Genomic DNA, 24,854 nt, shown 5'->3' with positions numbered 1-24,854 from the left:
ATGACCCCCCGTATGATGAAGTTAGTGGAGAGAAACACTCTCTGGGACTTGCCAAAGACACTGCCCAGCAGTTCATGGGTTAAATGGTTTCCAGCAGAAATTTAGATATTTGACCACCAGTTTCAGGGACTCAAGATGGGAGTGACATCCGTCCCTTGAAAAGCCAGCTTGGAACCATTCACATGTGAACTCACACGATGCACCCTCTGTCCCGCCCACCCTCCTGCCTCAGACTACCCCACTGAAGGATGTGGTCAGAGGAGACATATACAAAACATCCTGATTATTATTGTATTTCAAATCTGAATTAGGTAAAAAACAACACCACCAAAAACGGATGATCTGAACAGAGCAACCTGGCAAATGTCTAGATCACGCTGTCTGTCATGGTGTCCCAGAGCCAGAAAATCAAACGGAGTAAGTGAAATAAAGAAAGTTACATTTTTGCACATCTGAATTTGTGTCTTGGATATTTATAGCTGCCACAGATGAAAGGCCTTGTAGTCCGACTGAAGAGTGTGGGTTTTGTCCTGAGGGCAGTGGGAAGCAGTTGAAGAATTTTAAATGGAAAATGAGAGTAGCAGACCTGAATTTTATAGAACTCATTTTAGCAGCAGTGTGGAGAATGGACTGGCGACTTGGGGAATGGAGATGTCAAAAACCAGAGCAAGGGAGCCCAGCAAAGAGCCTTTTCACCTCAACGTGGAAAGAAATACAAAAGCACAGAAACTAATAAGCTGTGACAGTGGAGATGGAAAGGAAGGAATTGGCTGTGGAGTGTTTGAATGACAGATGTCTCCTCCCAACTCTGTCCGTTCAGCCTCAGTAGCTGGTCGGGAGGCGAGATTCTGACCACTCCCGTTTAAGCCAGTTTACTGCTCCTGTGCTGGCCCTGGCAGCTCCTAGATTCATGCTCATTTGCCATCACATTTTATTTTACTTCTACTTCTTAAAAGGTGACAAGTTACCACCTATACACACTTTATACACACGTTATTATACATATACCTACATTACATTACATCCGTTGCCCATATACCATAGCTACAGTCCAAATATGAAGTATTTCCAAATTTAAACTATATAATTTAAAATAGTATTTATTGACTGAGCATATCCTTCTATCTCTAAAGGTAACCTGCTGTTCTATAAAAGTATCTGGCAGAATAATACCTGAGTTAAACACAGTCTCTGAGAACAGAATTGTTTGGTTCAAATCCTAAAAATGTTGTTAGGCCCATGACCTTTAGCAAGTTCATTGATCTCTCCATACCTCTTCCTTTTCATCTGTAAAATGGGGATGATACTAGTACCCACTGGATTAGTCTATTTAGGCACTTAGCACAGGGCCAAATGTTAATACATGTTTAAACAAGGTGACCTTCATATTAAAATCTATGGACACAAAAGAGCAAACAGCTACACAATTCACACATTTCTCGTTACTCCTCACTTTGTTTTGGTCACATACGTACAGATATTTTTGTCTCTTGACACTAACTCTAAAACACTTTGTAGAAGGGCAGGGTGGAAGCTGTCCTCTGTATTTTATGAGTTCATATGTAAGCATTCAATTGACAACAATAATAAAGGCAGATAAGAAATAATCCAAATGGAAAGAAGACTCTTGCCAGTTGGGTTATTTCTGCTGAGCAGAATGTTTATTTTTTTCATAGAACAAATTAGAAGTTTTCCAGATGGTTTATCTAGAGTATTTTTCTCTCCTCCAGGCAGAGGGTAAGTTAGAAGTGGTACAAAAAGGTCATTCCCACCTCTCCAAGAAGCACATTTTCATAATTAAAACAACTAAAGTTCAACCACGTGTGAAGTGATCCCTGTTCAACATGTGAGTGACACTCGTATATATTACTGGTAATTGTTTAATTTGAGGTTTGTAAAAAATATTTTAAAGCAAATAATCACCTTTTGTGGCCTTTTCTTGGTTAAGAAACACTACTCTTCATCACATCACAAGACTGGCAGAAGAAACACATTAATGCTAATTTACCAACAGCAACAAATAGAGAATTTTTTATACAACTGGATAGCTAAAAACATCGAGGTGGGCACAAGATTTGTCATATAACAACACATTGTCAGGGTGTTATCGGAGAGAAAAGGGGCTTTGTCTCTGGGACAATATCTTCTGATCAGGTAAACAATTTATTTCTGACTCAATCCGCCTGAGATGGTGAAGAGGGAAAAATTTAATATTGAGTTTTGCAGGAGAGATTTTATCACTTGTCAAATTAAGATAGCTACCTTTGTGCGATGGAAAAATGAATCAGAAAACAAAGCTGTGACTCCAGCAGAAATTCATCTCCATTCCGAGATGGTGTGCAGAGTGCCCTTGGGTCTGCAGTTCCACAGGGCGGGGTGCTCTAGAAGTCACAGGAGGACAGGCTCTCTACCTGCCACTTCTGCTTGACTGGCAGGTAAGTGGCCCCAAGCTTACAAACTTGCTATGGGCTCTGTCCTGGCCATGAACACGTTGTAAACTTCTGTTCCTGATCCTGCAGTTCAGCAAAAGGAGCGGGAAGTTACAGTTTCCCCCTTTATCCGCCGGGGATACGTTCCAAGACCCCTAGAGGATGCCTGAAACTGCAGATGGTACTGAACCCTATGTATACTGTGTTTTCCTACACATACATGCCTGTGATAATGTTTATCAAAGGCACAATAAGAGATTAACAACAGCAACGAATAGAACATTATAAGAATATATTGCAATGCAAGTATGTGCGCAGCCACTCGTCTGAGAGGATCCTTGCTGAAGCCTCTGTGCAGGCTCAGTGCTTTCTCACGCATCACACGGCCTCAGTCGGAACAGGTTCTCAGTCCCCCTTCCTCCCTCAAATTTAACGCCTTTTCCCCCTTAACTAAGCACTTATCACGCACTATGGACTTAACTTCTGCACTTTCAGGCCTGACAGCAAAACTAGCATGATTTCTCCTTCCTTGCTCACAGTTAAACCTGTATAAGGCTTGCTCTTGCTGCAGATCTTAGCAATCTCAGCGTACAAACGTTTTCCTTTCCTCATTAACTTGAGAACTTTTACCTTTTCAGGAAAAGGAAGTGCTTTGCTTCTCTGTGGCATATCCGAGTTGCCAGCATCCCTGCTCTTGGCCATAATTAAGTAACATAAGGGTGGCTTGAACACAAGCACTGCGATACCACAACGGCGGCTTTGATAGCCGGGCAGCCGCTAAGGGGCTAACCTGGGGCAGCGTATCTGACGTGGGTACGCTGAGCCAAGGGCTGGTTCCTGTTCCAGGCGGGATGTGGAGGGGATGGTGTGACATTTGGTCATGTTACTTAGCATGGCATGCAATTTAAAAGTTATGAATTGTTTATTTCTGGAATATTCCACTTTCAGACTGCAGTTGACTATGGGTAACAAACTGTGGAAAGTGAAACTACAGATAAAGAGGGGCTACTATATCACCCAGTAATTAATTGTGCAGGAAAACCAGGAGGATCCCAATATACAAGCTTTGCTCTTTTATTGATAATCACAAGGCAGTTTAAATTTTACATTAAGGGATACTGCAGAGGCACTTAGAGGGTCACATATTTAGTCTTCCATTGTTGTTTGGGGTGCTCACGTGCACTAGAGGTAAACCTCATCTTTGGGTAGTGAATTGATGGATAGTTTAAAGGGAACTAGAGTCAGTTGCGATGGAAGATGACTTAGCGTCATCTCAGCATCTTCAAGTCTCAGGTTCAGGAGAGTGGAGACATAGTAGCCTCATCTATGATCCCTAGTAACTGTAAAACTTGCTCAATGAAATCCTTTCTCATGTAAGTTATTATCAATGTGTCAATTCATTAAAATTAGAGATGAGCGGAATTTTTTAGTCTACAATTAGGAAGGACCAATCTGTTTTTCATTATTAAAAGTTTCTCTTCTCTCCCTTGTATGACTACATGTGGCAATTTATTGGAATTCTTTTATGATTCTTGCTATATTAAAAAGTAAACAATGTTAGAGTTGTAACATTTAAGTCTAAATGATCCAGGGGAATTTTAAAGACTATTATCATATCTCATGAATAGTTTGAACACAAACTTCAAGTCAATAAAAAGACTCCGTAAGCCCCATTGCAATATTCTAGCTAGGAGGTAATAAAATAAATTTTCTTAGAGTTAGCTCTTTGAGAAAAAGATGTACCTTTTTTTTTTTTTTAACATATGTAAAAGAGTCCCTTCAATGTTTTCCCAACTTCCCTTGTTTCTTCTTATCTTCAAAATGAGAGAAATTTGGCTTAAGCAGAACAAGTCTATGGTTGTCATTATGAGTGTGGTGGGAAAACCATCTCAGGGCCTTTCTAATTCCAAGCTCTGGGCTATGTGCAGAGGACCACATGATTCTATCCTCTTACTCAGCAGCCTCCACAGTGTCAGCCCTCACCCTGAGAGGAGAGGCCATCCTCATAGTCTCTGCCCAAAAGCCATTTGGGAGAATCTTTCTTTGAGAAAAGATTTTATTTTCTAAATTCATGTACTGTTTACATTTTATTTCAGTTACACTGAGAGGGTTCAGGGAAAAAGCACTGGAAGGGCAAGTGGATGGGGCCTCTTTCTCCACACTCACTCCTAGAACCCCAGCAGCCCCTCCACATGCATTCATCTGCATGTGCGTTATAAACTATTTCATTTGATGAAAGTGTTCCCCAGTTGATCAAACAAATATATTAGCTCTTCTACATTGAATTTCAGAATCAGTAACTACCAAAATTGCCTGTGTAATATATTATTACTCTTGGTTAGAGGAAAAAGAGATCCCAATATTGAAATCTTAACACTATTGTGTTAGACTATAAAATGGGTCATTATAGTTTTCATAGGGAATTCAAGAAAACTGTTATTTGTTTCCACTGCTTTACAAGTTGGACTTATACATTGTCTAGGGTAAGCTATGTGAAACTGATACACTATAAAAGTTACAAACAATTAGGTTCCAAAAAGTTTGCTTATAAAAAAATGTTAGAAAGGCTTGTGATAACTGGCAAAAATTTCCAACAATTATAATTTTTTCTAGGAGTATAGATGAGTTTTTACACTAATTATTTAGTTATATGATATCTCCACCCCAAAACAAAGTACTCGTTATTTATTCAACCCTGTCAGGAACTCTATAAATACGTGAATACTATTCTCATGGGATAGAACTTAAAGGATAGATTGATGAAGGTAAAAATAATTATAAGAATCCCAGAGTGTGTCCTCCAACTTGTTTAGAAGGACACACTTGACACTTGGGGTGCTCTTTGTGATGTAGCATGAAAGAGTTAGATGTTTAATGGCCTTGTACAACTGTGGGATAATTTTACTAGCAAAAATATAAGTCCATATTGCATGCCAAAACACGGCATCACAACCAAGGCCACATGTTTTCCTTAAAACCATAAGCTGCTTTGGGTCATATCAGATTTTTTTTCATTATTTGTAGAATTAATTTATTTTGTCATCTGCTTACATACAGTAGTAGGAAAACAGTAGTAGTCACAAAAGGTAAAGAAAAAATAATTAGAGAAAAACTTAAAGTTCAGATATTTAAGAATCAGGTAAAAAACACCAATATTAGATTTTATTAGAAGAAAAGCTAGACCAATTCATAAAACGTTGGTGTTCCTTAAGGGTGTAGTTTGACATAACCATGAATCTAATTTATTTGCTACCCTTTATAAATGAAGCAAATAAGGTCCAGAAAAGTGAACAATTCACTCAACATCACCGTGTTATTAGAAAAGCTACTTCGAGCCCAGATCTCTGACTGCCAGTTGATCTTATTTGCTCTCTCTTGCTCTCTAAGCCAGGAATCATTCCATGTGGATGCTTGTAATAGATTTTTCCCTTCAATTTTATGTCCACTACTGGCTCAAAGGTTATACCCTGATTTAATTTCCCTAAGTACTAAAATGTCTGTACCAATTTGCATACCCTTCACTCGTTCGTAGTCCATGATTGGCTCCATTTCCCCACAACCTCACAACAACGTGGCAGAAGCAATAGTTACCTTCTCCAAAGACCTCCATCTATGTTTTTCCTCACTAATTTTGTTTGAATTGACAATGAGCTCAGTTCTAGGCACAAGTTGCTCTACACCAGTTTCCCCTTGCTAGATGCACAGTGTTCCAGCATCCTTGCAGCTAAGGGCTGGCCATGGGGCATGCCACGGGTCAGTAAGGTGCCAAAGGAGCTCTCCTGGGACAGTATCTCACTTTCCAGGAGAAAGAGGTAGGCCGGCAGGGAGGCGCTCTTTAAACGTTTGGCTGCCACGGTCTCTGAATGCTGCCACGTGGTGATGCCATGAGGCCTAAAATATCAGCAACGACCTATCTCCTCGAAGTGACCACTTAAAGAGGAAAAGCCAAACAAATGGAGAAGCTGAAGGAAAGATCTAATGGCATTACTGAACTTCTGTTCCAGTCTAAAGCTGCCTGTGTCTCGACTCATCACTGTGTAAGGTATTTAGATGTCTCTGTTGCTTAGATCCATGTTAGATGGATGTTCTGTTACAAGAGTAACAGAAACATCAACAGATATGCTTGCAATTACATGATTTTTCAACTAGTCATTCTAATGAATTTAAAGTTGTATCTCACTTTTTATATTCACTGGAATTTCTCCAATAATCTTCATCGTACCTTTGTTAACCACTTAAGTTTTATCTCCTGTGAATTTAAAATCATTGTCTATTTTTCTATTGAAGAATTGCTTAGATATTCTAGATATTTTTGTCACCCACCTATTAGTTCTTTGTATGTGTACTTTGATAAAGAAATAAAATAATTCATTTTAATAATCAAATTTAGTTTTCCTTAGAATATGCGCTTTTGGAGCCATGCTTAAAATGTTCTTTCCCATCCCTTGGCCATAAGGATATTCTTCTATATTTCCTATTTTGTTTATAGCTTTACCTTTTACGTTAAATATTTGATCTGGAGATTAAAGGAGTTGACTTTTGTTTCTGGTCTCAGACAGGGATTACACTTTCTTTTTTTCTATACGATTAATCAGTTTCTCTATATCAACTGTGATACAATCCATCTTTTCTTTTGTGATTAATGTTATCACCATGATCTGAGGCAATATTATTATTTAGATATGAGTCTTTTCTGTCCCAGTGGTCTAGGTATCATATCTTAATATTTGGGAGAGTTTGTTTCCCTCTTTAATCTAACTAATCATTAATGTATGTGTTTTTCTTTACTTATTTTAGAATCACTTTGTCAGTTTTCCCAAGAATTTCTACTGTAATGTTGATTAGAATGGCATTATATCTGTAGATTAATTTGAAAAACATTATCTTTATACTTTTCATTTATATCATCTACTAATGTAGTTTGATTCTTAGTTTTATGTAATAGTTTTATAAAATAGTCTATTTTATTTATTTTCTTTAATATTTAGTTATTTCCTATTTAGTCATCTCCTTTAGTATTAGTTTTTATTTTCTTTAGAGCATTTTAGTTTTTTGTAAAATTTTCTGGCATTATTTTATCAGATTATTTCATAATAACTTTATAGTTTTGATACTTTCATGAATGTTTTTAATTTTCTATCATATTTTCTTGCTTTCTGTTCTTAGTTTAGAGAATCAGTCTTAATTTGTAAATTTACCTTGGATCTAACAATTTTTCTGTCTTCTCCTACTAGTTCTAATTGCTGACTATTAATCTGATGAATCTTCTATGTGGATAATTTGCCTCCATAAATAATAACCATTTTGTCTCTTTTATAGCTATTATTTCCTTTTTTAACTCATCTTTGGCCAGTATTAAATTTAATAACAGCTTTTCTAGTCAATAGCATTCTGCTGTATCAAGATTATACCCACTCAAATAAGTCTGCAGTGCAGAGGTCAGCTAGAAGCCAAAGAACTCCCACCAAAATAGCTATTCAAGATAGCTACAGAATATATAAAACTACAGGGTCAGAGACGGAGGAATTTATTATTCACAACAAGAGCAGTAGCCAGAGTATTAATATAATCACAGTAATTCCCCAAGCCCCAAATTCCATAGGGTGTCCTAAGTGGCAGGTGGAGCCTTCATGCACAACGGACCCCATATGCTTAGTAGCCTGCCCTTTATCACCAGCCCTTAGGAAGCCTGCACTTTGTCTGAAGGGAGACCAGACGCACTCATTGCAGGACTGTGTGATGTACTCTTAGAAAGCATCATCTCACTTTTTCAAATTTGAGGCTGCAGCGATCCTGACAAATAGCCCAAGAGAAAACATAGTCAGGGCCTTGCAATTTTGGCACACTCAGCAAGGCAGACAGGCGAGCCCATGGCAGTTCCCCACACTGCGTTCTTGCTTGTCTCCAATAGAGTGACATCCACTGAAATTTTCTGCTAAGTATCATGTTAAAGTTTTTTTTGTTGTTACATAGAAGCTATAATTTCAGGCTATTTTCTCCTATTTCCTTTAGTGGTTTATTCTAAAGAGATAATGAATATTTTTAAGTGCTTTTGCTATACCTATTGAGATAACCATGTGATTTTCTTTTTTAGACCATTAAGGTGATGAATTATAGGTGTGTGAGTGGTCTCATATTTGTAAGATAAATAGTGTTTCATGACAATATATTTTTCTATACGCTCCTGGACTCGCTCAATTACTATTTTACTTAGAGTTTTTTAATCTTGTTTAACATGAAGTGGGCAGATAATTTCTTTTCATGGACTATTATTTGTTTTAAAAGCTAAGGTTATACTAGCCTTTAAAATGAGCTCAACAGCTTTCTCTTCTTTTTCAATTGCTAGGAGCAATATATTTGTCTCTTTAAAGTTTAGTAGAGCACACTTGTACCACTACCTGGCCGTGACTACAGGGGGTGGAGTCTTGCTTTGTTGGGATTTTATTTTGTCCTTGGATTTTGTTGCTGAGGTGCTCTGATTACTATTTCAATATTCTTTAGTAATTATCAGTTAATTCAGTTTTACCTTTCTCTGTAAAATTTTATCTACTTTGTCTAAGTTCAGAATTTATAGAGTGGAGCATATTTTTAAGTGTCCCATATCACACTTTTTTCCTTTTCTCAATACGTATAATTTAGTTGTTATTTTTGTTCTCTGTTCCACTGAGTTCTGCTCTCATTTTTATTTCCTTCTTGTTTCTTTGGACTTATTCTGTTGTAATTTTTCTAGTGTCTTATGCTGAATACTTAGTGCATTTTTCCCCTTCTTCATTGTATATTTAAAGCTATAAGTGTATCTCTAAGTGCTGTGTTAGTGGTGCCCACAAATTCTAAAAAAATTGTGCTGTCGGGGTGTTCAAACCTAAGTACTTCATTGTTTCCTTTATGAATTTCTCTGACCAAAATTCTGACAGTGTTTAGTTTCATGGCATAAAAACTGTTTTATTTTGTCACTTTTATGTTGTTATTTATTTTTAATATTATTACATTATGGCCCCAAAACACAGACTATAAGACTGTTTTTTTTCTTATTGAAACTTCCTCTGTGGCCTAAGAAATGGTTGATTCAACATTACCTCAAAAATAAAATACATTCTCTGTTAGGTATAAAATTATTTCTATTGATAAGGATACTGATACAGATATATATAAGTATGAACTTGATATATGAATCAAATCTCTTTTTTGTCTGCTTGATCTTTCAAATATTGATAGTTAACGTTAAAACCCTTCAAATATAATTTTTTTTATCTAACTCTTCCTACATTACTGTACTTATCTCTTTACTTATTTTTATCTATTATTTATATATTTGATATATCATTAGGAACACTTGGTTGTTACAGAATAGTCACGGGAGTGTAAAGTACAGCATCGGGAATATTGTCAATAATATTGTAATACCTATGTATGGTGTCAGATGGGTGCAAGATTTAACAGGATGATCACTTAGTAAGTTAAGTAATGTCTAATCCCTGGGGTATACACCTGAAACTAATATAATAAATGTATATCAACTTCAATAGAAAGTAAAAAAAAGGATTTTAAAAAAGACTTAAGTCCAATAGGGTAACTATCACACAGAGTTTCTAATAGTCCACAACACGCCATTGTAACACCGTAGGTTCATTTCCAAGGACTATTCCCTCCTCCACTGTAGTTACCACTATAAAAGAGTCTTTCAAGTGCTCTTACCACACTTTCTATATGCTTGCTCTGATGGCTTTCAACAATAGCAGCAATTTGTAATACAGCAGCCTCTCTCTTCAATACTCAGAAAAATCAAAGCATACAAAAATGATTTCTCCTGATGCAGGTTAGGATCAAATAAAAGAAAAAGGAGTTTGGTCCAACTAGGAAGACTACTTTTTGCCTTTTGAATTCTTAGTAGAAAAAATGTTTCTGGGGTTTATTTCGAGGTCTGTTTTGCTGTATAAAGACACATCAGAAAATATGCACTTCAGTATTTTATGGCATCTTTATTTGGAGATTTTAAAAAATGAATGCTCTTTTCTAAGACTATGACTTAACCAATGATCAGAGATTTACTTTCTTTAAAAATTGATTTTTAGAGGGAGGGAGGGAGAGAGGGAGAGAGAAACATAGATGAAAGGGAGAAACATCGATCCATTGCCTCCTGTACCTGTCTTGACCAGGCATCGAACCCAAAACCTGGGTATGTGCTCTGAGTGGGAATTGAGCCCATAACTTTTTGGTGCATTGGGCAATGCCCAACCAACTGAGCCACTTGGCCAGAGCTACTTTAAAATCTACTGTAATCAAGTATTTGATTTCTGTGCCATCTGAGTGTGTGTCTCCATTCTCCCATACAGAAAAGTTCAAATAACTATACACTTAGAATATGTGCAAATCATAAAAGACAAAAAACATTTTCTAAAAGTAAGATCAGTTTTGATTATCAAATGGAATTTCAGTAGTGTATTAAATACCTGAGATTTCAATCATCTTATGGACCTAAATTACTATTGATTTCCATGAATCTATTTTTTGTTTGTTTTTAAATTTATCTTTATTTTTGAAAGTACTATAAATGTCACCCTTTTTCCTGCATTCATCCCCTCCACCTTGTGTCCCTCCCCCCAGGTCTTCACTACACTATTGTCTGTGTCCATGGGTTATGCTTATATGCAAATAAATTCTTATGTTAATCTCTCCCCACCCAACCCTGCCTCCCCTCTGACATTCCTCAGTCTATTCCATGCTTCTATGTCTCTGGATCTATTTTGTCCGTTGGTTTATTTTGTTCATTAGATTCCACATATAAGCAAGATCACGTGATACTTGTCTTTCTCTGACGGGCTTATTTCCCTTAGCATAATACTCTCCAGGTCCCACAACGCTGTCTCAAAGGGTAAGGGGTCCTTCTTTTTTACAGCTGCAGAGTATTTCATCGTGTAAATGTCTGAGAAGATGATTGATATGATTTCAGTCTTCTTGAACTTGTAGAGACTTGTTTTGTGTCCTAACATGTGGTCTATCTTTGAGAATGTCCCGTGTGCACTTGAGAAGAATGCCTATTCTGCAGCTTTGGAGTAGAATGTCCTGTAAATGTCAATTAAATCCATCTGATCTAGTGTGTCATTTAGAGTCACTCTTTCCATGTTGATTTTTTGTCTGGAAGATCTATCTAGTAAAGTCAGTGGGGTGTTAAAGTCCCCTCGTATGACTGTATTGCTGTCGATCTCTCTTTTAAAGTCCTCCAGAAGTTTTTTATTTTGTTTTGTTTTCCAGCCTGTGTGAGTTTTTTGTTCTGAGGTCGGTCTCTTGTAGACAGCATATAGTTCGGTCTTATTTTCTTATCCAGTCTGCTACCCTATATCTTTTGATTGGGGCATTTAATCCATTTATATTTCAGGTTATTATTGATAGGTACTTATTTATTGCCATTTTATTTCTTTATCCCTATATTTCTCATTCTCTCTATTTCAAACTCTTATTATAGCAGTCCCTTTAACATTTCTTGCAATGCTTATTTGATGGTGATAAATTCCTTTAGCTAGCCTTTTTTTTTTTTTTTTTGGTCTGGAAATCTGTTTATTTCACCATCTATTTTGAACGATAGCCTTGCTGGATAGAGTAGTCTTGGTTTCAGATCCTTGTTTTTCATTAACTTGAATACTTCATGCCATTCCCTTCCGGTCTGTACTGTTTCTGATGAGAAATCAGCTGACAGCATTATGGGAGCTCCTTTGTAGGTAACAGATTGTTTTTCTCTTGTTACCTTTAAGATTCTCTCTTTGTCTTGGATTTTTGGCATTTTAATTATGCTGTGTCTGGGTGTGGGCCTCTTTGGGTTCTTCTTGTTTGGGACTCTCTGTGCCTCCTGAACTTGTGTGACTTTTTCCTTCACCAGGTTAGGGAAGTTTTCTGCCATTATTTCTTCAAACAGGTTCTCTAACCCTTGCTTACTTTCTACCTCTTCTGGCACTCTGATGATGTGAATATTTATATGTTTCATGTTGTCCCACAGCTCCCTTAGATAGTCCTCCTGTTTTTTAATTGTTTTTTCTTTTTGGTTCTCTGATTGAGTGATTTTTTTCTACCCTGTCTTCTAATTTGCTGATCAGATCCTCAGCTTCCCCTAATCTGCTCTTTATTCCTTCCAAAGTTTTTTTGTTTTTTTTTAATTTCTACTATGTCATTCTTAATTTCCTTCATAGTTTCTATATCTTTCTTCATGCTGTTGAGCATCTTTATGATCAGTATTCTGAACTCTATATGTGATAGATAGTTTATCTTCATTTCATTTAGCTCTTCTTCTGGAGAATTCATTTGTTTTTTCATTTGGGGTTTGTTTTTGTTTTGTCTCCGCATTTTGGCTACTTGTTTGGATTTGTTTCTATGTATTAGGTAGATCTGCTAGGACTCCCAGTTATTCACATGGTCTCTGGTGTAGGCCAATGTCAGACGCTCTTTGTGACTGGCCTTGAGTATCCTGTTTGAAGTTTTCCACACTCCACATCTTCTGGTTTTCTCTTCTGGGGCTGGATGTGTTTGGACAGGACCAAGTTGTGCCCAAAGTCTGCTTTTCCAAGCCCAGTCTCTATGCAGTCTCCACTTTTTGTCCTTGGTTATGAAGGTGCTCCTCAGCTCGTTTCCAGTTGCATTTGATTATTCAGGGTGTTTTTTCTGTATTTTAGTTGTAATTCCAATTTGGTCTTGGGAAAGTGTCAGTGTAACTTCCACTCAGTCCGCTGCCATCGTGGATCTCCCTTCCTGAATTTGTGCTTGCTAGAATTCTGAAGACCTACAAACCATAAACATGCAAACTTAATTTAAAAATATCAATCTGTTAATGAAAACTTATTTATCAGCCCTGGTGGATTTTTTTCAGTGGTTAGAGCAGCGTCCTGTCAATTGAAAGGTTGAGGGTTTAATTCCTGGTCAAGGGCATGTACCTCAGTTGCAGGTTAGATCCTCAGACCTGGTTGGGGCTCCTGCAGGAGGCAACAGATTAATGTGTGTGTTTCTTTCCCTCCCTTCCACTCTCTAAAAATCAATGGAGAAAATATCCTCAGGTGAGAATTAAATAAAAAATACTTATTTACCAATAATTATTATTCACTTGGCAAGCAACTGAGTGCCTACCATATCATATACCAGCTAATAAAGAGCTACATGGTGCCTGCCTGTCCACTGAAAGCTCATACTCTATTAAGGGTACAAGGTATGGCACTTAAATGGTCTGAATACGTTCATGGTATATTAGAGTGATTCATTGATAACAACTAATGCTTTCATTTCAAATTTAATAATTCCATTCTGCCTGGTAACTCGTTTTCCAGTTTTCTATTACCACATGGGCACAGCTCCAGATCTTCTTTCCCACAGCCTCAGAGAGGGAAGGTGACAGAGAAAGGGTTTAGAGTCAAAATAATCTTGATCAAAGATCACCAAAGGCAAATTCATGCCATAAATAATGAACTCAAGTTAATTATGATATATAAGACTCACGTTTTTATTTAGCTTGTGTGTGTGTGTATTTTCATTTTGTTGTTGTTTTGTTTTATTTTTTGTTCCATGGTCTGAAAAGTGAAGTGAATATTCTAAAGGACCAAGAGAGTTGTAACTAACTTGGATGTCTGTGACGGAGTTATGAACAGTGTTTAACATCCCAGCAAAGGGTTAATGCTTGTTAACAGGAGGCTGTGGCAGGTGGTAAAACTACCATCTATGTTTGGAGACTCGTAAGACAAAAGAGCTGACTTGGACCTGCTTCCCATCTGGAACACTGGAAGGCAAAGGTAACACTTTTTCAGAAATTCTCCATGTCACCATAGTCAGGAAATTAGAGTAACAACAAAGACACTGCATGACATGCCAGGTGTAGAGAGAGCCTGAGGCAGCACTCAGAGTCTCCTGCTGCACAAAATGACTTCAGAAAGCAGCCAAGGTGTTATGTGCCTTCAAGAGGGAACAAAAGTGGAGAGTGAAAGAGTGTGTGTCTACAGACCTGAAGATGTCTTGGGGAACTGACAAGGGGATTCGCAGAAGAATAAGTCATGAACCAGAATATGAAATTAAATGGAAAGATAGACACTCAGTTGATATAAATAAGGACAAATGAAAATAATTGAGGACCAAACTCTGTCGTCCCTGTTCTTCAGCTCCCTCCCAACACTCTTTATGCCATAGTCCTACATTAAATATCTAGAAATTTTCATGTCACACTGGAGAAAAATAAAGGGAAAAAAATCCCTAAGTAAATGAGTTTAAATCTGAAATATACTAATACATTACTGAGAAACTAATAACTGAGAAACTGGAATATATTATTTTTTCTTTCTCAGAGGATAATTGGGGTGGGGCTTAATATAGAAGCAAAGTTGACTTATAGAAATAAAACTTTTCTGCACCTCTAACATTTGTGGATATTTAGAGAATTAAATGAGAAGAAGTTTTCAAAATCTTAATATAGTGTCTCCTGACCAAAATTGTTAAGGTTCCAAAATTTTACCTTTCTTTCCAGTTAGCTTGCTACAGTTAGATGCATGCTGGTAGAAGGCATAAGACTCCTAAGTCAATGATGAAAGACCATTTATTACTCACAACAATAACAGTGGCCAGAATATCAGCATTTTTGGTGCCAGCTCCCTGAGCCCCAATTCCCACAGGCAAAGATAATAGGGCCAAATGTCACAAGCACTGGGATGCACTACAAGAGAGCAACTCTGAATTTAGGAAACCCAAATCTTTTATAATGAGCAGTAAATATGCCTGCCCTTTGCTCTGAAAAAAGATACTATCTCTATTCTCCAGGGTTGTTCACTATTAATCATCATGAAAAGAAGGTTCAGGACAAACAGTAGTCAGTGCCTTGCTCACAGTATGTACAGAAACCTGAGAGATTTGTCTTCCAACACCATACCTAGCAAGTGTTAAGTAAATATTGACTATTACTATAATTGTTATTGCTGTTAAATAGTTGTTAATGCAACATAATCTACTAACTGTATCAACACTTCCTAACACATACTAACACAACTATTTCATGGGTATAATAAAAAATTGCTAAAATTTAAAATCTATGAAAGTCAGGTTTTCCTATAAGAATAGAAAACATTTATGTGATTTAAATGTTTTGAACAGAGGGAAAGGGAATGTTTAGGATATTTCTGATCACTTTGATGAAAGGAAAACTGTACTCTACTCAAATGAGTATAGTCATTATTTCAGAATAATAATACCCATTATTTTAGTTACAAAATAGATGTATTAGCTTATATATCCCATCTTTGCTGAACTCGGCAGGGTGTTTCTCAGTCTAACAGTTAAAGAAACTAAATGCCAGAGTGCATATAGTTTCTGATATGTCAGTGATAACTCCTAAAATGAAGTAAAATTTTGTGCCTCAGAATTTCTATTTTTGTCTGTTCTCCTGGATTCTACTATCCTCCTCTCAGGAGATAAGCCCTTCAGAAATATTCCTGTAATAAAAACTGAATTTTCCTAAACATAAGCACCTCCTTTTTATTTTTTTAATTTTTTTAGGCCTAACTTAGTTACAGCTTTAATATAATCTCTTTAATTCCTCTTAACTGGTTATACAAACTTGTGATGGCAGACCAGTGGTAAAGAGTTCAGAGATCTTTGTAATCAAAATTTGGTTATCTCTGTGTTGCCCAGAACTCAATTCTAGCATTAACTTCTATAGTAGGTCCAGAAAATATGTAAAGAAAACTAGAAAAGGAAGAGTAATTTAGTGTTTATATTTAAAAAAAAAAAAAATCAAAATTAGACTTCTACAGTTTTAACAATTCTGGAAAATGAGAACCTAGGAACTCTGCCCCCAAAATTTTTCAGCTGAATTTTAGCCCTCCCAATAGCATAATGTATTTGGTCTTTGATTAAATAGTTTATCTTATGAAAAAATGTTCATGAAGTAAACATCACTTGCATTATCTCTATCTTTCAGTTTAAATTATACCTTTAATTATATATATTAAAAATTACCCTAAGAAAACTCCCCACATTTTTCTTCCCTCTCAAGCATGCATCTCCTAAATTCTAAGGTCTCCCACAAGACCTGCAACCAGGGAAGCAATGAACAATTACAGCTCGTCCCAGGCGAACCCCTTGAATCTGTCTCCCTTTTTCTTTGACTTTTCAGTGAGCCAACAGCAGCCCCGCCATGGCTCACTTTTGTCACTGTGACTTTTATTTCTCAGTGAGCCAAAGCAGCCCACCTAAGCTCTCTCCTATTGCTTCTTCTATCCTAAGCCCTTCCTTATTTCCCTATCACCAGGTTTAATAAATGTACTCTCAAAATAAAAAATAAAAATAAAATAAATTTTAAAAATATATAGTTTGGATGAAAAAATAAGGCAGCTTTTAAAAAATGATCAATTCCACAAAAGTTAAAATTCTATTCATCCAGAATGGCTAAGGAATAGGTTCTAGTGTTTAATTAAGTACTATGTCTTTAATCAATAATTAACAAATATGATACCTACATTGACATTTTTCCAATGAAAAGAAAATTTAGAAAAGACAATTGAATAATGAAAATATTTTTTTCCAAGTTATTATTATTCCTAAGAATAAGCTTACTGTTATTCAGGGTCATAATTTTTATTAAAGAAAAAATACAATAGGACTATAAATTTAGAGGGTACAAAAGATTCAGCTGTCTAGAGACATTGGCAGAAATTGAAGCCATCATATTGGAAAACAAAGAAATAAAAAGAGAAATATTTGTGACCTAAATAATTTATTATTTTTAAAAGGGGGTGGGGTTAGCACTTTCACTCCCAGTTGGAGACTATATGATATAGCAACATCAGTTAATTGATCCACACAAGAATTTCTCGAATTGTGAGAGATAATAAGAGGTGCAAATGGCAGGTTTTCACATTTTTATATTAAAACTACATACATGAAACAAATATCGCACAGTGGGTGGGCTGAATTTTGTCCCACCGAAGTTTATATGTTGAAGCTCTAACCCCAATACCTTACAATATGATTGTATTTGGAGAGAGGTCCCTTAAAGAGGTTAAGTTTAAATGAGGCCATAAGGGTGGGGCTCTAATCCCATGGGCCTGATGCCCTTATAAAAAGAAGAGACACTAGGAATGTGCACTCAGAAAGAAAAGGCTGTCCAACTTACACAAGGAGATTGTCTACACGGCAGAGAAAGGGGCCTCAGGAGAAAACAGCCCTGCCAACACTTTGATCTTGGATTTTTAGCCTGCAAAACTCTGAGAAAATAAATTTCTGTTGTTTAAGACACCCTGCCTGTAGTATTTTGTTAAGAAAATCTTAGCAAATTGAGACACATAGTTTCAAAATTTTTATTATTGTGTGATAACCTAAATTTAAGAAATGCTATGATCTTTTAAACAGTATCAGCAAGTTGCCTAGGGACAATTTGTTTCACTGTATTCTTTTCACCCCTTTCCTTTTAAAATAGTTTTATATGTTTCTAATGTGCTGACTTTTGTTCTGATGTAATGTTTTAATGTATACATGAATCAAGTTTTCACCATTCCTGCTGCAACTGATTCAGCTGCTGTACAGGTTTGCAGTCTGCCTTAATCCAATGCACGTGTCTCCTTCTGGTACTTTATCGATGTAGTTAGTATGCATTTTAAAGTGCTCCTTGGCAAAGCCTGTGTGGGAAATGCTGATTTAGCATGCCTAAAATGCAGGCACATTCTCAGCAAAATCCATGCACTGTAATGTTAAGTGAACAAACAATTGACAGATAATAATAGACAAATGTGTCTTTTTCCGTCCCTCTCCTTGCTTTCCAATCAGCGTTGCATACACACTTGCTAAGCAATGGCTTCGAAACACAGTATCGATGCAAATGCATCTTAAGCAGGCTTCCCAGAAACCAGTACCAGTTATTCTAACTAAATACAACTTAACTCACCTCACCTTTAACTAAGTGTTTTATAATACTCACTTAGAATAGTTCAGGATCTATGTTGACTATATTTCGCCCATTCATTATTTTAACCTCAAGTGCCCTAAAAAACAGCAATTCATTTGAATGGTCTGGACATTTATAAAATCCTCCTTTCTGTTAATCAACAGCAAGTTTATTTTATACTATACCATACCATACCACACCACACCACACCACACCACACCACACCACACCACACCACACCATACCACACCATACCATACTATATTATACCATACCATACTGTATGATACTATACCATACTGTACTATACTGTACTATACTATACTCATATATATACATATACACAGTGGATAGTAATATCTTTGCATCCACATTCCTTTTAGCAAGTACATCCCACATTTACTGGGTCTGCATATATGAACTTTTCCATATTAAACCAGTCCTGTCTCAATAAACCCTAAGAAGAGAATTTCAATAGAACTATCTCAATTCTAAATGGTTCAGAATTGTTTTCCTTAGGAAAACTTTTCTTTTTCCAACCTTATTTATATTACTGCTTTGTTCCATAGGCGTGTGTGTGTGTGTCCATGATGTAGAAAACCCTATGCTTCTGAAAGGATTAGAAATGTATTCAGATGTCAGCTTCAAGTTTGCATCATAGATTTTTGGATATGATTATATAAACTGAAAAATACCAGAGTCACTTAAAAATGCTATTTACCCCCTAGTGTAACAAGACACCCAAGAATGCCACAATGTTCGCATGATTATTTCTACTATAATAAAGAGCCAAAGCGCCAGGGCAGAGTTTTCAAATCAACAAAATGTTTGGCACTATCAGTAGATCTTGGCTAAGGCTTCCCTGCATTTCTACCAGGAAAATTAAAATGTGGTCTGATTTTCTACACGGCAATTTCAAAACATGTTGAAACTCTAAAAGAGCATTTTCTTAGCAAGTTTTTAATCAATCCAGTTGAAATTTATAGCTTACCTAGTGATGAAAAGAGTAAGGTACTAAAAATACCCCAATTTTCTCTTTAAATAAGTAACAATAATTGAATTTTTGGTACGTGCCAAATACATATATAACCCTCACAACATATAAAATAAAACAGTTATAGGAGTGGTAGGTTGTATTATTATCTCCCTGTGAGAAATACTGAGGAGTACATAAGAGGAGGAAATATTTAAAATAGAGGCAGTGGCATGCCAATGGGGGTGCCGGTGATGTGGGTTAGCTGTTGACCCCAAAACAATGTACAATATGTGGAATACATAGAAAATGAGGGCTGCATTGTATATAGAGATGGTAGATAGATGATAGAGAGATAGATAGATGGGCTGCACTGCATATAGAGAATTTGAAAATAATATAATCAAAAGCCAATTTGCTTTATATTATGAACATGCACTGATGTTGACCAACTATTCTTTCCTGTAAATAATGTTTATAAAAAATCCAAGTCCTAATAAATTGCTACAATCAGTTGTTTAAATTAGCTTAGTTTTTCACTTATTCTTTAATAAATTCTGTATTCTATGTGGTCATTTTAAAGTTGAAAACACCGACCATGTTTGGATGTGTAATACACCCAAGAGTATCATTATACCATGAATAAAAATCACATATTACACATTTCTGAGAGCTATTCACAGCAGGTGAGTTGTTGGTTTTTGTCTAAAAATCATTCTACTCTTTCCCTAGGAAACTAAGACCATGGTTATCTTTTTCCCAAGTTTGTACTACATAAGTACATACATACAGATATACATATATACGTAAGGCAGAACTGGGAACTGGGTGGAGGGTCGAGAGCATTCGGTGCTATTTTTCTACAGGGTTTTGGACCACCCAAGCCACTTCTGTGATTTTTACCATATCTATTCATAGTGGTTCCACTTCCGCCTGCTCTCTTTATTTTTCTCTGTCACTGAAGATGAGGAGTTGTCACTGAGCAGCCACAGCACTGGGCAATCTACGGCCTGTCATCAGTTTCCATTTTGCACTTTACTCCAAGTTCACTCCTGAACATGCTGAGGATGACCTACATAGGCTCCCTTCCCTGGGAGCCTTTCTCCCCAGTCATGGGGCCATGGGGAAGGCTCCCCGCAGACGGGTCTGTGCCCTGGGACGCCAGGCTCTGGGCACACCTGACAGGTCCAGGATGGGTGGCTGACCCAACTTGGCTAATCAGGGTCCCTTCCCCATAAATGCGTCGTTGGCAAGAAGAGATCGGAGTCTCAGTTAGGAATGGCTTCGAATAAAGAAGACAAGTAAAATTTGTGAGCGATGTGGGGAACTTATTTTCTGCATAGACGCTGCAAAGCACTTAAACTGGGATACAGAGATAAGGAGAGAGACTGAGGCAGCAATGTGGGGAGTGGGGGGAAAGAGAGAGGTGCATGAATACATATGGAAAGATTTCAAACAGCCCTTCCGCTCCTGTTCCCACCGTCTTCCTAAGGTCTATGACGAATGCATCGCATTATAGTCATATAACAATAGGCTTTCTATTTCAACTAGGTCAAGATGTCTTTCTCTCCAAAAGACCAAAAAAGAAATATAGTTTATTCTTATACAGCTACTAAGATCAAACTCTGTTTTAAAAAATCAGTGTGAGAACATTTACAAATCCCTTTCAATTTCAAGTCCACAGAACAGGTAATTTGTTTCTATATGACTTCACAGATTAACAGCAAGCACTCCAAAAATTGGCTTAAGCACGTTTACCTACAGATGGACCATACTGAGAAAAGTTTCTCTCTCCCCCCTTCCTCCCCTCACACACACACAGAATATACTCCTGCTTATTATTTATATATTCATGTGTTATTACTTTCAAAGGGAGAATGACATTGTGTGGAGACAATATGACACCGTGGTCCTCCTCAAACTGAAGGTTTATAAAATGGTGTTAATAAATGATTGAAGAGGACAATTTAGGTGATACAAATAAACCTTATGTAACACTTCTTGAAGTAAACAATCTCTTTTTGGAGAACTACAAAATGGGATGGAAGGCAGGAAGTTTTTATAGGATAAAGAATTAAAAACAAGGCAGAGAAAAATAGAAAATATGTAATAGGCTGGGGCCATAGAGTCGACCTGGTTTGGGGTGAAAAGGCCCAGAGTTGCTTGGCCTTTAGGGATTACCAGAATGAATATATTGCGTTTCTGATCAGGTGGGTCATTCTAAAGGGACATGAACATATCGAAGTTTTGGTTTGCTGGTGTGGCGCCCTGGGCAGGAGCAGCTTCATCTGGAGCCTAGAAAGTTATTTCAACAATGGTCACAGTACTGTCCCATTTATCTCCAAATGTATGCTTTAGGTCTATTAAAGCATATATATAGGTCTAAATATTATATTTACCATCTTTATATATTCTTTATTATTAACTATAGGCTATACTGAACATCACATGACAGTCAAGGGCAGGGGTTCTCAACCAGAAATTTTACCCCTAAGGTGACATTGGCAAGATCTTGAGAAAATTTTTTGTTATAACCCAGAGAGAGGGGCAGTAACCCCTAGTGAGCGGAGACCCTGCACAGCGTAAGGCACAACAAGATATTTTACTCCAAAATGTAATGATGTCAAGACTGAGCGACCTTGGTCCAGCATCACTCATCCCAACATCCTGAAACAGAGTTAAGCAAGCACAGATGTACCAAGTGTGATGTGAACAGAGACAAGATGGTTGGTAAGACCCCCATAGATGGGCTGAGGTGAGATAATCATTAACAAAATGCTTTGACAAAATATTTAAGACCCCAAGGAACAACATAGCTAATAATGTGATATCACATGGATGACAGGAAAGACACATGGCAGACGAGCCTCAAGATATGACTATGACCAGTGCTCTTTGACAGAGGTTCATGACCAAATCCAACTGAAATGTTAAAGCTTCCTGAAGCTTTGGCTCTACACAGGGACAGAAGTAACCACCAGCGAGGAAGAAAAGCCTATGGGCCATATCTCTGACTTTGCTCGCACACAAACATTAATAGACTGCACTCCCCATCAGCAGCAGCATCTTCAAACACAAAAGATAAATACAAGTGTTCTTGGGTATACCCCAGCTAATAAGCAGATGCCCAGGTCGAGGGGAAATTGATTAAAATAGAATTGTAGACGGGAGCATAATTCATGCATACCTAAAGTATAAACTTTAAAAAAAAATCCTCTGCCTAAATACTAATGTCATTGCACGAAAGCGTTGCCAGAGCCTGCAGTCTTTTTTCTAAATGGATTTCATAACGTTGTCTAAAATCTGAGCACATTATTTAAAATTTTAGCATACTGACTCATGTTAATGAGTACAGGTATCTTTAATTAAAACTGACAAGCAGTTGGAAATAAAAGATAACTTGACAACATTCTAATCAATAACTATGTTTCCTTAGTTCTAGGTTAACTTTTGATTATTGTAAACACAACAAATACATCCCACACTTTGTCATCATATCATTAACTCATTTTCTTAACCTGGTGTTTATCGCCATAATTTGGCCACAACCCTGAACTAAACCAGGTCTTTCTTTGTAGGCTCTGCATCAGTGATTTTCAAATGCTAGACCACACGGCTCTTGCAATGGGTCTGCCAATCTATGTATTTACATCAAACACAGTCTTAGTAATAACACGTCTCCCTTATGCTGTTTTCTCATTCCATATGTATTTATTTTTGTAATTAATACAATAAATATTTTCCCAATTATTTAATTAATACTAATGTATTCACAATCAATAAGTAGTAGAAGTACAATTATTATCAACTGAGTACTTTTGTATTATTTAAAAACAAGTTCTTATCTTCAAGATGCTAAAAACCACTATCCTATGCTGGGAGAGTTGAATTTCTGTTTTTATGTGCCTTCCATTTATGTAAAAAAAAAAAAAAAATGTCAGCTAACTGTGGGATATTTCTTCTGCTTCCACATTTGCTCACTGTGGCATTCATAGCACAGCTGTCCAAATCCACCTTGGAATTCATATTTTCCTTCAAGATCAAAGTTTAGTGTACTTAGCTGTGGGCTTTGTTGATCCACTCTTCTTGAACTTCGTTTGGGCCCGTAATTACATGCCCAATATAGAGAAAAATGTCAAAAAAAGAAACAGATTTCAATTTCAAGCTTCAGAGGAGTTCTGATAATAAAAATGTGGTGAAAATGATGAAAAATACCTTGGCGGACGTACCCCCGTTTTTAGGGACAATGTACTAGGTAGTGGCTGTGAGAAAGGATACCTGTCAATTCCGAGATTCGGCTGTTGCTAGGGGAAGTTGTCATTTTAAAAAAAGGAAAAACTCTTTTTGATATAGAAAAATGTCCAGCCACGCTACTTGCTATGCAAAAGCAGTGGGATTGCTTTCCGCATGCCAGGAGCGGGGCAAAGGTACAACACACCCACTGCCGGGGCCCATTAGCATCTTTTGTCATAATACCTGGCAAATGGACCGGTAACTACCCACTGCCAATTAGAGCTATGATGAGCCAGCCTAAAATAGGCAGGTGAGCAGACTAAGTGCCCCTGTGGTTTGCCAATTACCTAAATTATCTGCGGTAGTTTTAGTGCACAGCTACCATGAATACAAATAGAAAACACTCGGTATTCAGGCCAGTGAGGCGCTGCTGGGTGTCAAGAAGCAGAGAGAAAATAAGCAGGATTTCCATGAGCCAAATCCTAGCAATTGCGATACCCAGTGTCCCCTAGATGAAACACTATCCAGCATTTTGTTTGACAATTCCGTCTCCTCCAGGAAAGGCTCCCAGAACCACCAGGCATCAATTCTGTGCTCGATGTCACCAATCAATCGCTCAAATCCTTCTCCCTGGTTCCGAGTAGATGGGCATTGGAAGGATCTACGGCACTGAATGAGAGTTAGTATCAGAGGCCTCAATTAAAGAAAACTATTTTTACCAGAAACAAATGTCATGTATAATAGATCTGGGGAAAGAAAAAGAAAGAAAAGGCAAACAAGAGTCTTGCAATCTTTGCTGTTCCCTCAAAGTATAAAGAAAGATCTAAAAAAAGAAATCAAAAATGTCCTTTGTCACAAACAGGTGCAATCATGAAGTCTGCGCATCAGCCTAGAGAAAAAGACTTCGCCCTCGAACATCTGCTTTGGTGACAGCCCCACTTACTCCATCAGGGGAAACCACTTCCACCGTCCCATTGTTCTCACATTTGAATTTACTAGGAACAATGAGAGAGGGCAACACTGTTTTAAAGGCAATGCAACATTTTCTGATGATAAAAAAAAAGATGCTAATTTATGTGTTTAACATTTCCCCATCGTTCAGAGAATTGCATACATTCTTGCCTCCGAATCTGGCGCTGGGTGTGAGTACATGATCGGATGCCATTACGTTCATGCTCACTGAAACTTCTGAATAGGTTAGCATATAGTAAGTGCATCCCTTCAAAAGGAGGGTGCGTGCTGGGAGGGTGACAGGCACGGAGGCTGTGCTTAATGTGAATAGCGGCAGTCAGGAGTCTGAGCTATCCCGCTCCAGTACGGG

This window comes from Miniopterus schreibersii, assembly GCF_964146895.1.
Source record: "Miniopterus schreibersii genome assembly, chromosome: 6".
NCBI lineage: Eukaryota > Metazoa > Chordata > Mammalia > Chiroptera > Miniopteridae > Miniopterus > Miniopterus schreibersii.
Note: the sequence above shows the minus strand (reverse complement) of the source record.